The sequence below is a fragment of the Notamacropus eugenii genome, chromosome 2, assembly GCF_028372415.1.
Source record: "Notamacropus eugenii isolate mMacEug1 chromosome 2, mMacEug1.pri_v2, whole genome shotgun sequence".
NCBI lineage: Eukaryota > Metazoa > Chordata > Mammalia > Diprotodontia > Macropodidae > Notamacropus > Notamacropus eugenii.
The window spans coordinates 147,851,089-147,865,705 of NC_092873.1; positions in this window are offsets into that span (position 1 = coordinate 147,851,089).

Genomic DNA, 14,617 nt, shown 5'->3' on the forward strand with positions numbered 1-14,617 from the left:
CAGGTTTAGCAATCTTAATCTCAGACAAAGCAAAAGCAGAAAAAGATAAAATCAAAACAGATAAAGAAGGAAAGTATATCCTTCTAAAATACACCATAGACAATTAAGCAAAATCATTACTAAACATATATGCAGCAAGTGGTATAGCATCCAAATTCTTAGAGTACAAGTTAAAGGAGCTACAGGAAGAAATAGATAGCAAAATCACACTAGTGGGGGACTTTAATCTCCCCCTCTCTGAACTTCATAAATCTAACCTCAAAATAAACAAGAAAGATGTTAAGGAGGTAAATAGAACTCTGGGTAAGGTAGATATGATAGATATCTGGAGAAAATTGAATGAGAATAGAAAGAAATATACCTTTTTCTCATGGTACATGGTACATGTACAAAAACTGACTACATATTAGGGTATGAAAACCTCACAATTGAGTGCAGAAAGGCAAAGATAGTCAACCCATCCTTCACAGGTCATAATGCAATAAAAATTATGTGTAATAAAAGGCTATGGAAAGATAGACCAAAATTAAATGGAAACTAAATAATCTGATCATAAAGAATAAGGATGTTCAACAACAAATCATAGAAACAATCAATAACTTCATTCAAAAGAATGATAATAGTGAAACAAGCTACGAAAACTTCCAGGATGCTGCAAAATTAGTTCTTAGGGGAAGTTTTATGTCATTGAACACCTACATGAATAAAATAGAGAAAGAGGAGATCAATGAATTGGGCATGCAGCTGAAAAACTAGAAAAAGAACAAATTGACAACCCTCAAGTATATACCAAATTAGAAATGTTGAAAACCAAAGGAGAGATTAATAAAATTGAAATTAAGAAAACTACTCAACTAATAAATAAAACTAAGAGTTGGTTTCATGCAAAAAAACAATAAAATTGATAAACCTTTGATCAATTTGATTAAAAAATGAAAGAAGAAAATCAATTTACCAATTTCAAAAATGAAAAGGATGAACTCATCTCCAAGGCGGAGAAAATTGAAACAATATTAGTATCATTTGGCCCAAATATATGCCCGTAAATTTGACAATCTAAATGAGATGGATGAATATTTTAAAAAATATAAATTGCCCAGATTAACAGAAGAGGAAGTTGAACACATAAATAATGCCATCTCAGAAAGAGAAATTGAGCAAGCCATCAATGAACTACCTAAGAAAACATCTCCAGGGTCAGATGGGTTGACAAGTGAATTCTAAGAAATATTTAAAGAACAGTTAATTCCAATACTATATAGAATATTTGGGAAAATTGATGAAGATGGAGTCCTACCAAATTCTTTTAATGATACAAACATAGTTCTGATACCTAAACCAGAATGCTCCAAAACAGATAAAGACAAGTATAGACCCATTCATCTAACGAATATAGATGCAAAAATTTTAAATAAGACATTAGCAAAAAAGAATACCGCAACCTATCTGGAGAATAATACATTATGATCAAGTGGGATTTATACCTGAAATACAGTGCTGATTCAGCATTAGGAAAATTATCAACATTATTGATCATATCAACAAAAAAACTAACAGAAACCGTATGATTATCTCAATGGATGCAGAAATAGCTTTTGACAAAATACAATACCAATTGCTATTGAAAACACAAGAGAGCATAGGAATAAATGGAGTTTGCCATAAAATAATAAGCAGTATCTACCTAAACCCTTACCAAGCATTATATGCAATGGAAATCAGTTAGATGCATTTCCAAAAAAAATCAGTGATGAAACAAGGATGCTATTATCACAACTGCTACTCAATATAGTAATAGGAATTTTAGCTTTAGCAAAAGGAGAAGAAAAAGAAATTGAAGGAATTAGTATAGGCAAAGAAGGAACTACTATCATTCTTTGCAGATGATATAATGATATACTTAGAGAATCACAGAGAATCAAGTAAAAAACTACTTGAAATAATAAACAACGTTGGCAAAGTTGCAGGTAACAAAATAAACCCACATAAATCACCTTCATTTCTATATATTATTAACAATGTCCAATTGCAAGAGTTAGAAAGAGAAATCCCATTTAAAGCTGTGGTATACAATATAAAATATCTGGGAGTCTAAATGCCAAAACAACCCCAGGGACTATATGAACACAATTGCAAAACAATTTTTGCACAAATGAAGTCAGATCTAAGTAAGTGGAAAAACATCAGTTGGTCAAGGGTAGGCTGAACTAATAAATATAAATAAATAAATAAAAATGACAATTCTACCTAAATTAATTTACTAATTCAGGGCCACACCAATCAAACTACCAGAAAAATATTTTCTAGAGCTAGGAAAAAAATAATAAAATTCACCTGGTGTTAGGGCTGTAAGCTCAGTTTCATGAGGACAGTCTCGGGCAGGTAAAAGTGAGGACCTCTAAATCTTAGAGTTCTCATGAGGCCCCCCAGGGAACAGCTGGGGATTGAGGAGAGAAACACAGGCTGTCTTGTGTATTTCCACCTCTTCTCAGTGGAAACTTGCTGGGGAGAGCATCCCACCCTTCAGATTGGCCTGTGATCTGAGCACACCTATTGTTGACTAGCTAGGGGCTGAGAGCAGGCACGGTATTCACGTGCAAACTATGTGGCTGGGAGAGCCTAAGTAGGGACAGGAAAGCCTGAAGGCGTCCTTTGCACTGAGGGGCCCTTAAAGGGAGGAAGGTCCCTCTCCTCTTCCACTTCCATCCTCTTGCTGTATGATCCTTGCTCCTTGGGAGGAGGAGGATTCCTCTCTCCTGAGGAAGAATTCACCCTGCACATGTAACTAAGACCCTGAATAAAGCCTAACCCTTGTTCAACTCTGGAAAGTCTCTTCTCTCAATACATTTATCCAGTTGGCCTCCGAAGACCTGCGAAAGGTGAGTAGACTCGGGTAGCCCATTGGCCTCTAGGCCGAACAACCTGGAGGAACAAAAGTTTCAGAATATCAAGGGAATTAAAGAAAAAAAAAAAACTCTAGAGGAGGTAGCCTAGCCCTACCAGATCCCAAATTGTATTATAAAGCAGCAGTCATCAAAACCACTTGCTAATGGCTATATAACAGAGGAGTAGACCCAATGGAATAAGTTAGGTACTCAAGACAAAATATAGCAATCTACTATTTGATAATGTCAAGGACCTCAGATTTTGGGATAAAAACTCACTGTTTGACAAAAATTTCTGGGAAAACTGGACAATAGTGTGGTGGAAACTAGACATAAACCAATGCTTGACACCATACACAAGAATGAAGTCCAAATGGATACATGATCTAGGTATAAAAATTGACACTATAAACAAATTAGAAAAGCAAAGAATAGTGTATTTGTCAGTTTTTATAGCATATTTATAGCAGCTCTCTTTGTGGTTGCCAGGAACTGGAAATCGAGGGGATGCCCATCAATTGGGGAATGGCTGAACAAGTTTCAGTATATGATTGTAATGGAATACTATAGAGCTATAAGAAATGATGAACAGGAAGACTTCACAGAGGCCTAGAAGAACTTACATGAACTGATGCTGAATGAAAGGAGCAGAACCAGGAGATCGTTTTCCACAGTAACAACTACAGTGTGTGAGGAATTTTTCTTGTAGACTTAGCCCTTCACAGCAATGCAAGGACCTAAAACATTCCCAAAAGACTTGAGACAAAATGCCATCCACATCCAGAGGAAGAACTATGGAATTGAATGCAGAATAAAACAAAATATTTTCTATTATGCTATGTTTCATTTTGTTTGGGTTTTGCTCATGGTTTCTCCCATTCATTTTAATTCTTCTGTGCAACATGACTAATGTCAAAATGTGTTTAACAAGAACGTATGTGTAGAACCCATATAAGATTGCATGTTATATCAAGGAGGGAGATGAGAAGGTGTGGGAGAAAATTTCAGACTTATGAAGTGATTGTAGAAAACTGAAAACAAATATATAAATTAGTAATAAAAAATAAATAAAATTAGATTAGTCAAATGACAAAAGAGGTCCAAAAAGCCAATGTGGAGGAGAATGCCTTAAAAAGCAGAATGGCCTAAATGGAAAAAGCAGTCCAAAAGCTCACTGAAGAAAATAATTCCTTAAAAATTAGAATGGAGCACATGGAACCCAAAGAATGTACAAGAAATAAAAAACTATTTAAAAAGAACTAAAGGAATGAAAAAATTGACAGCAATATGAAATATCTCTTTGGAAAAAATAACTAACCTGGGAAATGGTTCCAGGAGAAATACTTTTTAAATTATTGGACTGCCTGAAAGCCATAATGAAAAATAAAGCCCAGACATCATCTTTCAAGAAATTATAAAAGAGAATTGTGCTGATATTCTAGAGCAGAAGTTTGATACCTGAACCAGGAAGAGACAAAACAGGGAAAGAAAATTATAGACCAATTTCTCTAATGAATATAGATGCAAAAATTTTAAATAAAATTTTAACAAAAGGAATACAGCACCTTATCACGAGAATAATACATTATGATCAGGTAGGATTCATACCAGGAATGCAGGGGTAGTTCAATATTAGGAAAACTATTAGCATTATTGATCATATCAACAACAAAACTAACAAAAACCACAGGATTATCTCAATAGATGCAGAAAAAGCTTTCAACAAAATACAACACCCATTCCTCTTAAAAACACTGGAGAACATAGGGATAAAGGGAACTTTCCATAAAATAATAGGCAGTATCTATCTAAAACCTTCAGCAAGCATTATATGCAATGGGGATAAGCTAGATGCATTCCCAATAAGATCAGGGGTGAAATAAGGATATCCATTATCACCACTATTATTCCATATGGTACTAGAAATGTTAGCTGTAGCAATTAGACAAGATAAAGAAATTGAAGGAATAAAAATAGGCAAAGAAGAAGTTATAACTCTTTGCAGATGATATGATGATATATTTAGAGAATCCCAGAGATTCAAGTAAAAAAGTGCTTGAAATAAAAAACAACTTTGGCAAAGTTGCAGGTTACAAAATAAACCCACACAAATCTTCTCCATTCCTATACATTAGCAACAAAGTCTAACAGCAAGAGATAGAAAGAGAAATCCCACTTAAAGCTATGGAAGACACTATAAAATACTTGGGAGTTTACCTGCCAAAACAAACCCAGGGACTATATGAACACAATTACAAGACACTTTTTGCACAAATAAAGTCAGATTTAAGTGAGTGGAAAAACATCAGTTGCTCATGGATAGGCTGAGCTAATATTAAAAAAATGGCAATTCTACCTAAATTAATTTACTTATTTAGTGCCATACCAATTAAACTATCAGATAATTATTTTCAAGAGCTGGATAAAATAATATCAAAATTCATCTGGAAGAACAAAAGGTCCAGAATATCAAAGGGACTAATGAAAAGAAATGCTAGGGAAGGTGGCCCAGTGCAACAAGATCTCAAATTGTATTATAAAGCAGCAATTATTAAAACCGCTTGAAACTGGCTAAGAAACAGAAGGGTAGACAAGTGGAATAAGCTTCACACTCAAGATACAATAGGCAAGGAATATAGCAACCTCCCATTTGATAAACTCAAGGACTCCAACTTCTGGGATAAGAACTCACTGGTCGACAAAAATTGCTGGGAAAACTGCATAACAGTGTGGCGGAAACTAGGCATAGACCCATGCCTGACACCGTACACAAGAATAAAGTCCAAATGGGTACATGATCTAGGTATAAAGACTGATACCATGGACAAAGAGGAGGAGCAAGGAATAGTGTATTTATCAGATTTATGGAGAAGGGAAGAATTTTTTAATAAAGAAGCGACAGAAAGCATTATGAAATGCAAGAGGGATAATTTTGATTACATTAAACTGAAAAGTTTTTGCACAACCAAACCCAGTGCAACCAAAATTTGGAGGGTTGTAGTAAATTGGGAAAGAATTTTGGGGATGAAGGCCTCATTTCTAGAATACGTTGAGAAATGAGTCAAATGTACAACTATACAAGTCATTCCCCAGTTGATAAATGGTCAAAGAATATGAACAGGCAATTTTCAGAGAAAGAAATTGAAGATATCTATAATCACATGAAAAAATGCTCTAAATCACTTTTGATTAGAGAGATGCAAATCAAAACAACTCTGAGGTATCACATCACACCTATAAGATTGACAAATATGACAGAACAGGAAAATGATAAATGTTGGAGAGGATGTAGGAGAGTTGGAACACTAATTCATTGTTGGTGGAGATGTGAGCTCATCCAACCATTCTGGAGAGCAGTTTGGAACTGTGCCCAAAGGGTTACAAAAATGTGCATATCCTTTGACCCAGCAATATCCCTACTAGGACTGTATCCCCAAGAGATCATAAAAATGGGAAAAGGTCCCACACGTACAAAAATATTTATAGCAGCACTCTTTATAGTTGCCAAAAATTGGAAATCAAGGGGATGCCCATCAGTTGAGGAATGGCTGGATAAATTATGGTATATGAATGTAATGGAATAATATTGAACCATAAGAAATGATGAACAGGAAGACTTTAGAGAGGACTGGAAGGACTTATATGATCTGATGTTGAGCAAAACGAGCAGAACTAGGAGAACTTTGTGCACAGCAATGACCACAGTGTGTGAGGGTTTTTTCTGGTAGATCTGGAACTTTGCAATAATGCAAGAACATAAAAAAAAAAAAATTCCCAATGGTTTTCTAAGGCAAAATGCCTTCCACACTCAGAGAAAGAACTATGGAATTCATTTGCAGAATGTAGCAGATTATGTTTGTGTGTGTGTATGTGTGTGTGTGTGTGTATTATGTTTTGATTTGTTACATGATTTCTTCCATTTATTTTAGTTCATCCACACAGCATGACTGTAGTGAAAACATATTCAATAGGAAAGTATATGTAGATCCTATGTAGAATTGTATGCCATCTTGGGGAAGGAAGGGGGTGGTGGGTAGGTGTGTGGGGGATAAAAATCTAAGTTTTATGGTAGTGATTGTAGAACATCAAAAATAAATAAATAAAATTAAAAAAAAATCTTTTAGAACAATCAAGATGGAAACAGATATCAGTAAAAATGCTGAGGCAGCTATTAGCCACACTTTATTAATGCATCCCATAAAAGTAAAATGCCAGCCACCTCACATACTAATGGGAATCAATAAGTGCCAATGTGCAGAGTGCAAATCTGCTGAAAATGGTGAATTTTTACTGAACTGAGAAAAGTGAAGCTTCAGGGACTCTAGAGTCCCACAATCATCAAGGCACTATGTTCTTGACCTCCAAAGTCATTACTGTTTATACATAAATGTGCAAAATCCTCTTACGGAAATATCTTTCACTTGATATTTTCTGAATGTTCTTTCACTTTCCTAATTAATTTAACAATTTTCATTATGCAAAATTCAACCAATCAGTTGAAATGAATTTACTAAATACCTATTTTATACTAATATTGGAGATATTGAATATTGGGAATACAAAGACAAAAAATGAAACTGTCTATTCACAGGGAGTTTACATTTCATCAGGGAAGATGTGTGTGTGTGTGTTTGTAATTTATTCTGTATTACATATAGTACAGAAAAACATATATATGTATGTATACATATATGCATATATGTACCCACATACATATTTACACACACATATAAATATATAGATACACATATTTACGTATATATAGCAAATTTAACATAAATATAAAGTAATTAAATACAGGGTAATTAGGAGGAGAGGGTGCTGAGAGATCCACAAAGTGGGTGCTTTGTGGGTGATCCACAAAGGTTTCCTGTAGAAACAAAGGTTTCCAAAATCTATTTGAAAGTTGAGAAATTTGATTTTTATCATTTCACTATAAGAAAGTCACTTACTCTATTTCCCCACATGTCAAATGAGGCAGCTGGAGTAATGGTCTCCCAAATCCCTCCCATCTCTAATATTCTCTGCTGCATGTCATATGATCTGAGCTGAGCAGAGTCTGAAAAATTGATTCACGCTAATCAAAATCACAAGGGATTTTGATTTATCTATAGATTGGAATGCTGATTTTCTTTTTTTTAGTGACCAGAATATTCCTGACTCTTATCTATTATCTCTTTCCCAGTATCATCATACTAGAGAGAATCAGAGGCAATAGCTGTAATAGTAGTGATGGTAATTTATATTTCAGTCAACCTTTAAGGTTTACAAAATACCTCCCTCACAAATCTATTAGATGATAATGCAAGTATTATTATCCCAATTTTACATATGTGGAAAGTGGGACTCACACAGATTAGGTGACTTGTCCATTGTCACACAATTAGGGAGTATCAAAGTCAGAGCTTGTGCACAGTCCTGATTCTGAATTCTGAGTTCTTTCCAATGGCATAGCTGCCTGTAATAATAGAAGATTTCTCCATATAGTGATATCTCTTAAATTTACAGAATGTTTTAAGGTATGCAAAAATCTTATTTACATTATTCCCCTTGATCTTTTCCAATAGCCCTGTGAGGTAGATTTTACAGATCCCCCCAATTTAACAAGGAGAAAACTGAAATTTAGAGAGGTTAAGAGATTTCTCCTTTGCCACATAGTTAATGTATGTCTGGAATGTGATTCAAACCCATGTCTCTCCTGACTTAAGTTTCAGGAGTCTTTTCACCACAATATAATTTTCTCTATTTGCCACAGTAACTGTACCACATGTCAGAAGGTTTCTGAGTGAGCACTGATAAGAGAAATGTTGTATATAGTCTTATGGAATAATTCTTCCATCTATCCATTTAATTGTATAGAACCTAGAGAATTATCATAGTCAAATCAGAATACTCATGCCTTCTGATATGGTTTCTCTTTCTTAGGTAGTCCTGGATAGAGACTGATTTGTTACTATTTTCTCTTGACTTCATGCATAACGCTACCTTTTTTCACATAACATTACCTTAAGCACCAAAAGTTTATTAGACTGAAGTGTATTTTCCACTGGCTACATTTTCTATTGATAACCACCTGATGGATTTTTTGGATAGTCTTGTCCTTTAATTTGGGGATACCTTTGTTTCAGCCATTTTATAAAGACTATTTTATAAAGCATCAATTAGGTGTCATAATTTCATCTGTAGCTGGTTAGTCTCATTCACTTATTAGTTTCTTCTTATCTTCAAATTCAAGTGGTGATTTTTCTGAACTTGTCCCTATATTCGTGGGATGTCTTCTATGTGGAGTTTGTCCACTGATTTCAAAGAGATCCTTGGATCTCTTCTATGATCAGAGAATAATCAGAGGAAGAAAGTTTATTTGCTTAAAGAGGAAGTAAGATCCTATGGAAAAGAAATAGTCAAGTTTATTCTTTCTTCATTACTTTTGAACTAAGGGAAATATCAGGACAATTTGATTCTCAAATATATTGAATGCCTCAGTGATAAATGACTCGGATGCTGCAGTTTCCATCATGATGATCTTTCTGTTTTATATTCTTGCTTGTACTTTCTTCCAACCTCTCATCTCCACATAGAAGAGCTTAATTCTGAAAGAAGAAAACTTGTTGTAGTAAACCAAACTCACCCCTGAGCTCTATGAAAGACATGCTTTCTTTGTATCCAATAAGAAGCCTATTCTAGGCACCCAGACAGAATTATTGTCAGTAAAGGATGCTGACTGTAAAGAAGAGATACACAGAAAAGTGACAGAGTTTTTCTTTCAATTTCAGGGATCTGAGAATGGGACACTTTGTGCTTAAAGAAGAAATGTGGTTTCTTTGTTAATTGTTGTGATTAAAATTCATCATTGGATTATATTTAATCATTTTAAACCACTTTTTGTTGGTTTCTAATATTGCCTCTTTTTCATCTTTTGTGCCTGGCTGCAACAACATGTGCCCAATTTCCATCTATATAGCTTGAAGAAACAACAACTGTGATTAGGGTTTTGCATGCCTGATCTTTTTCCAGTAACAAGACCCTCTCAAGACTTTAAAAGTTATTATTATTCATACCAAGACATAGCATAAACCTTTGGATAACAAATTATAATGTTAATTTAAATGGGAACATCTTTCCCATTCATCAATAGGCTGTTTAAATCACATAGAAGCCTAAGTCACATGTGGTGGGAGGAGTTTGCTGAACTGATGGAAGAGGAAGGGTGAAGTAGAGCTGAGAGGAAATTGTTCAGGCTAGTCAGAACTGGGAAGGACACAGGCAAGCTGGCACAGGTAGGCTCCTCGGTATTTGTTTGTGGGAAGGCCCCAGGGAGGTGGGGGAGAGAGGCTTGGAAATACCTTTGCCCCTTGCAGTGGTAAAGTGTATTGATTTCTTATTACTATGACAGATTTGGCTTTCTGATGTTGGGATTTGGCTTTTTTGGTGTTTGAAAAAATGTTTTTCTTCTGCCTTCTATATGAAGAGTCTGTTATACTTTGTAATCCAGACCTACTCTGGCATATTCAAACGACCCTCGGTGCTGTGAATGTTGCCTGGGCAATGTATTTAGCATCACAAACAGGATCACAAGATATAAAATCTCTATGTGGAAGCAGAAAGGATTAAGAGGAAGAAACAATATCTCAGGATGGGATGATTTATCATATTCCTTCCTAGCAAGGTAATGGGCTAAAAGCACTGGACCCTATGAGAACTAGGAACTGAGGTTACAGGAGGGGTTACAGGAGGGACTGTTCATTTAGCTAAGAATAAGTGGAAGGCTGGCAAAAGAAGTGTGCATACAACCTTTGTACAGGCACAGTGTAGTTGCCATGACAACAAATGCCAGGAGAGTACATGGGCAGAAAATGTAATGAAGTCAGAGTTGGAAGAGGAAGCAAGGTTACAGGGGGAGGCTTCTCAGCCAAAGCTCAAGCCACACTAAGTTGAAAACAGGACAACCAAGCATGCAACACAGTGTTTAGGGAGAAAATTGAAGATTTTACTCAGCAAGAGGTCACAGATATTTTGAGTCAGTTCATGCAAAGAATCAGTGATAAAAAGGCAAGAGGAGTATCAATAGATGGCATAGATTATTTGAAATTTGTAAACATCAATTAGAATCCTTTTGTACACAAGCCTTTAGAGATTATACTATACAAGGAGGTAACAATAGGACTAATCTGTTAGCTTTGGCTGCAGAAGGAAGCAATAAGCAGTATCCTACTGATTCTCTGTGGCTAAATGGAGATAGTTCCTGGTATTCACTTAAGGACTGTGTAAGAAAGCTAAAGGAAGAGGTAATGAAGACTGCCATAATTATCAGAAACCCAAATGTGTATTATGATACCCCTTTAGCAGTTTCCCATAGAAATATCATAGTGAAGACAGTTCCTCCTGCTTGTAAGCACCTAGTTTTTACTCTAATAATTGTGGGGAAAGGGAACCTTCTTTTGGAGGTGCTGGACAAGATTTCACAGTTAAGTAATAAATTTCCTGTAGAGAGAAAAGTAAGTAGCCAGAGGATTCAAGGTGAGAATTGACAATAGATTGGCAAGGAAAGAATTATTTACTGCTCTGTTGAGAGCAAGGGTAGATTTTAGAAGCATAGATGGTCTTCCAATTAATAAACTATATAGAATGTACTGACAAAAGGGACTTGACAGAATAGAGATGTAAGAACTGCCCCTATAGATCTTGCTGAACCCTTTTATCCAAGTTAGTCACACCTTCAGAGAGAATAGGAAATTGGCCAACCCTCAGTTCAGATTAAAGAATTACACAAATGGGATTATAGACCCCATATCAATTTGACCATATATTGGAAAAATGGATCAAATACAGTAACTAGGGCATTAATAGATACTGGGGCTGAGACCTCCCCTATATATGGAAACCATGATAAGTTTAAACATGAAACTCCTATCACCATCATAGGACTGGAAGGGGTTGAAATATGAGCCAGACAGGTCAAACTAATGATGAAAATTGAACAGTTACCTAAGAAAGGCATGGTAATTGTACCCATTTTTTGAATGCAGTATTGGAACAGATATATTGGGATATATGACTTTAAATTGATGTGAGGGGAGATACCAGTTTGCAGTAAGGAAGACAGAAATTAATACAGTTTTAGTGGGTAAAATAAAAATGGACCCAATCACTTTACCTGAACCTTCTGAAATAATTACTTTAAAACAGTATCATGTGCCAGATGGGTAAGACGAAATTACCAAACTATAAAGGAATATGTTGAGGCAGAAGTTTTAGTACCTACAACCACTCAATGGAATAATCCTGTCTGGTCAGTACTAAAGTCATATGGAACATGGAGGATGACAGTGGATTATAGACAGTTAAATAAGGTGACTACTCCCTTATATGATGCTGTCTAGACACCATGCCTTAATAGAAAGGATCCAGGAACATGATGGAACTTGTTATGCAGTTATTGATTTAGCCAATGCTTTCTTTACTATTCCAATAGATTTGAAACAATGAGACTAATTTACTTTCACTTGAAAGACCTGACAGTATGTTTTTGCACACTTGCCACAAGGATATCTGCATAGTCTCAATATTTGTCATAGGATTGTGGCTGAACATTTAATTGAACTCGAGCTACCTGGTGTACAGCTTACCCATTATATAGATGACATTATGATACAGGGAAAAAATGTAAACGAAGTGAAGAAGAGTTTGACACTTTCAACTGAGCATGTGAAAAGCAAAGGATAGGAAATTAACCCTGCAAAGATGCAAGGGCCAGCTCAAACCACAAAATTTTGGAGTATACAATGGCATCAGGGGCTGTGAGAGATTCTCCTGTAAGTAGAACAAAAGAGTCAGAATTTTCCTATTACCACCAATAAGAAAGAGGACCAAAAGTTTATAGGATTATTTGGATATTGACGACATCATATACTACATCTAGCACAGATTTTGAAACACATATAAAATTAATAAGAAATATATGAATTTGATTGGGGGCTTTTGAAGAAGCAAAGGTACTATACAATTGGCCCTAGATTTATGGTCTACGTAAAGTGGAATTACAAGTAACTTCACAGTATGAATATGTAAATTGGTGTTTATGGCAAAAACAACAAAGCCAAAATGTACTCTTAGGATTTTGGCCTAGGAAAATCCCTTCATCTGGACCTCAATATCCCCCTTTTGAAAAGCAGTTGTTAGCTGCATATTAGGCTTTGGTAGAGATAAACAACTGACTTTGGGCCATGAGGTAACATTAAGGCCTGGAATCTCTATTATGACCTGGGTAATGAGTATCCTAGCTTCCCACAGAATTGGACATGCACAAGACACTAGCATAATTAAATGGAAATGGTATATTCAAAATAGATCTAAAGCAGGCAAAAGTAGAGTTTCTGCTTTACATGAATATATAGCAAACATAGATATTGAGGGAAATGATACACCCCCTGAACCAAAGCAACAGTTGGTACAATCCTTGGTAAAATGGAATGAGGAATATGAAGGATTAACTGAAGAACAAAAGGAACATGCATGGTTTCCTGAAGAGATAGCAAAATATTTGGGCTACAAAAGACATTGGAAAGCATTAGCCTATAACCCATGTACTAGGCAGAATTTGGAAAGTACTGGGAAGTAATCAATATGCTGAACTCATGGCAGTACAACAAGACATCAAAACAGAATGAGGAGAAAAGTGTCATATATTCACTGATTCATGGGGATTAGCTTCATGGATGTCCTTGTGAAAAAATCAAAACTTCTAAATTCATGGTAAATAATTCTGGTACAAAGAATTGTGGAAAGATCTGTGGGACATGTCTTTGGTTACTAATTTGTCAGTTTTTCATGTAGATGCTCATGTGACCCTTACCGCATCAGAATGTGAGTACAATGTGCATGCTGATTGACTAGCAAGGATTGATACTGAACTTATTGGCCCTACTCAGAAAGCAAAATGGGTTCATCAAACAGTCAGCCATTTAGGGGTCCAGGTAACACACCAGTGGGCACAAGATTGAGGTATTAATATCTCTCCGTCATTATTAAAATGAGCAGCAGAGGAATGTCATATATGTCAACTGGAAAAGGAGCGAACTTCTCCTCAGGTAGCAACTGGAAAAACAGCAAGGGGAAAAGTGTCAGCCCAAATTTAGCAAATAGATTATATTGGACTCCTGCTCCAAGAAAAAGGATATGAATTTATATGTATTTGTCTTGACATCTACTCAGATATACTAGTGACTTGTCCCTCTGAGAATGCAACCCAGAAAAACACCAGTAAAATTCTAGATATCATAAGTCTATATTATGAAACCCCAATGTAGATTTAAAGTGACAATGAGTCGCATTTCAGAGGTAATGAAATGAAGAGATATTGTGCATTAAACAATATAGAATGGATATAGCATATTCCATATTATCCTCAAGTGTCTGGGTTAATTGAAGGAATGAATGAATTATTGAAAGAACAGTTAAGAAAGTTAAGTTCTAATAATTCTTATCAATATTGGAAAGATAATTTGTTCACTGCTTTATATACTTTGAATAATAGACCATTGGAAGGAAATACACCTCTAGCCAGAATGATGACCTCAAATTAGAAAATTGGAAAAATTTAGAAAACAACAAACCCATAAGATCCCAAATATTGAGTATTGAACTGTGTGGTCAGATGTCCCAGCACTATATCCAGGGTCATCTGATTTGGCAGGATATAATTTACACTGCTAAAAGGAGTTTAGGCTGCGTAG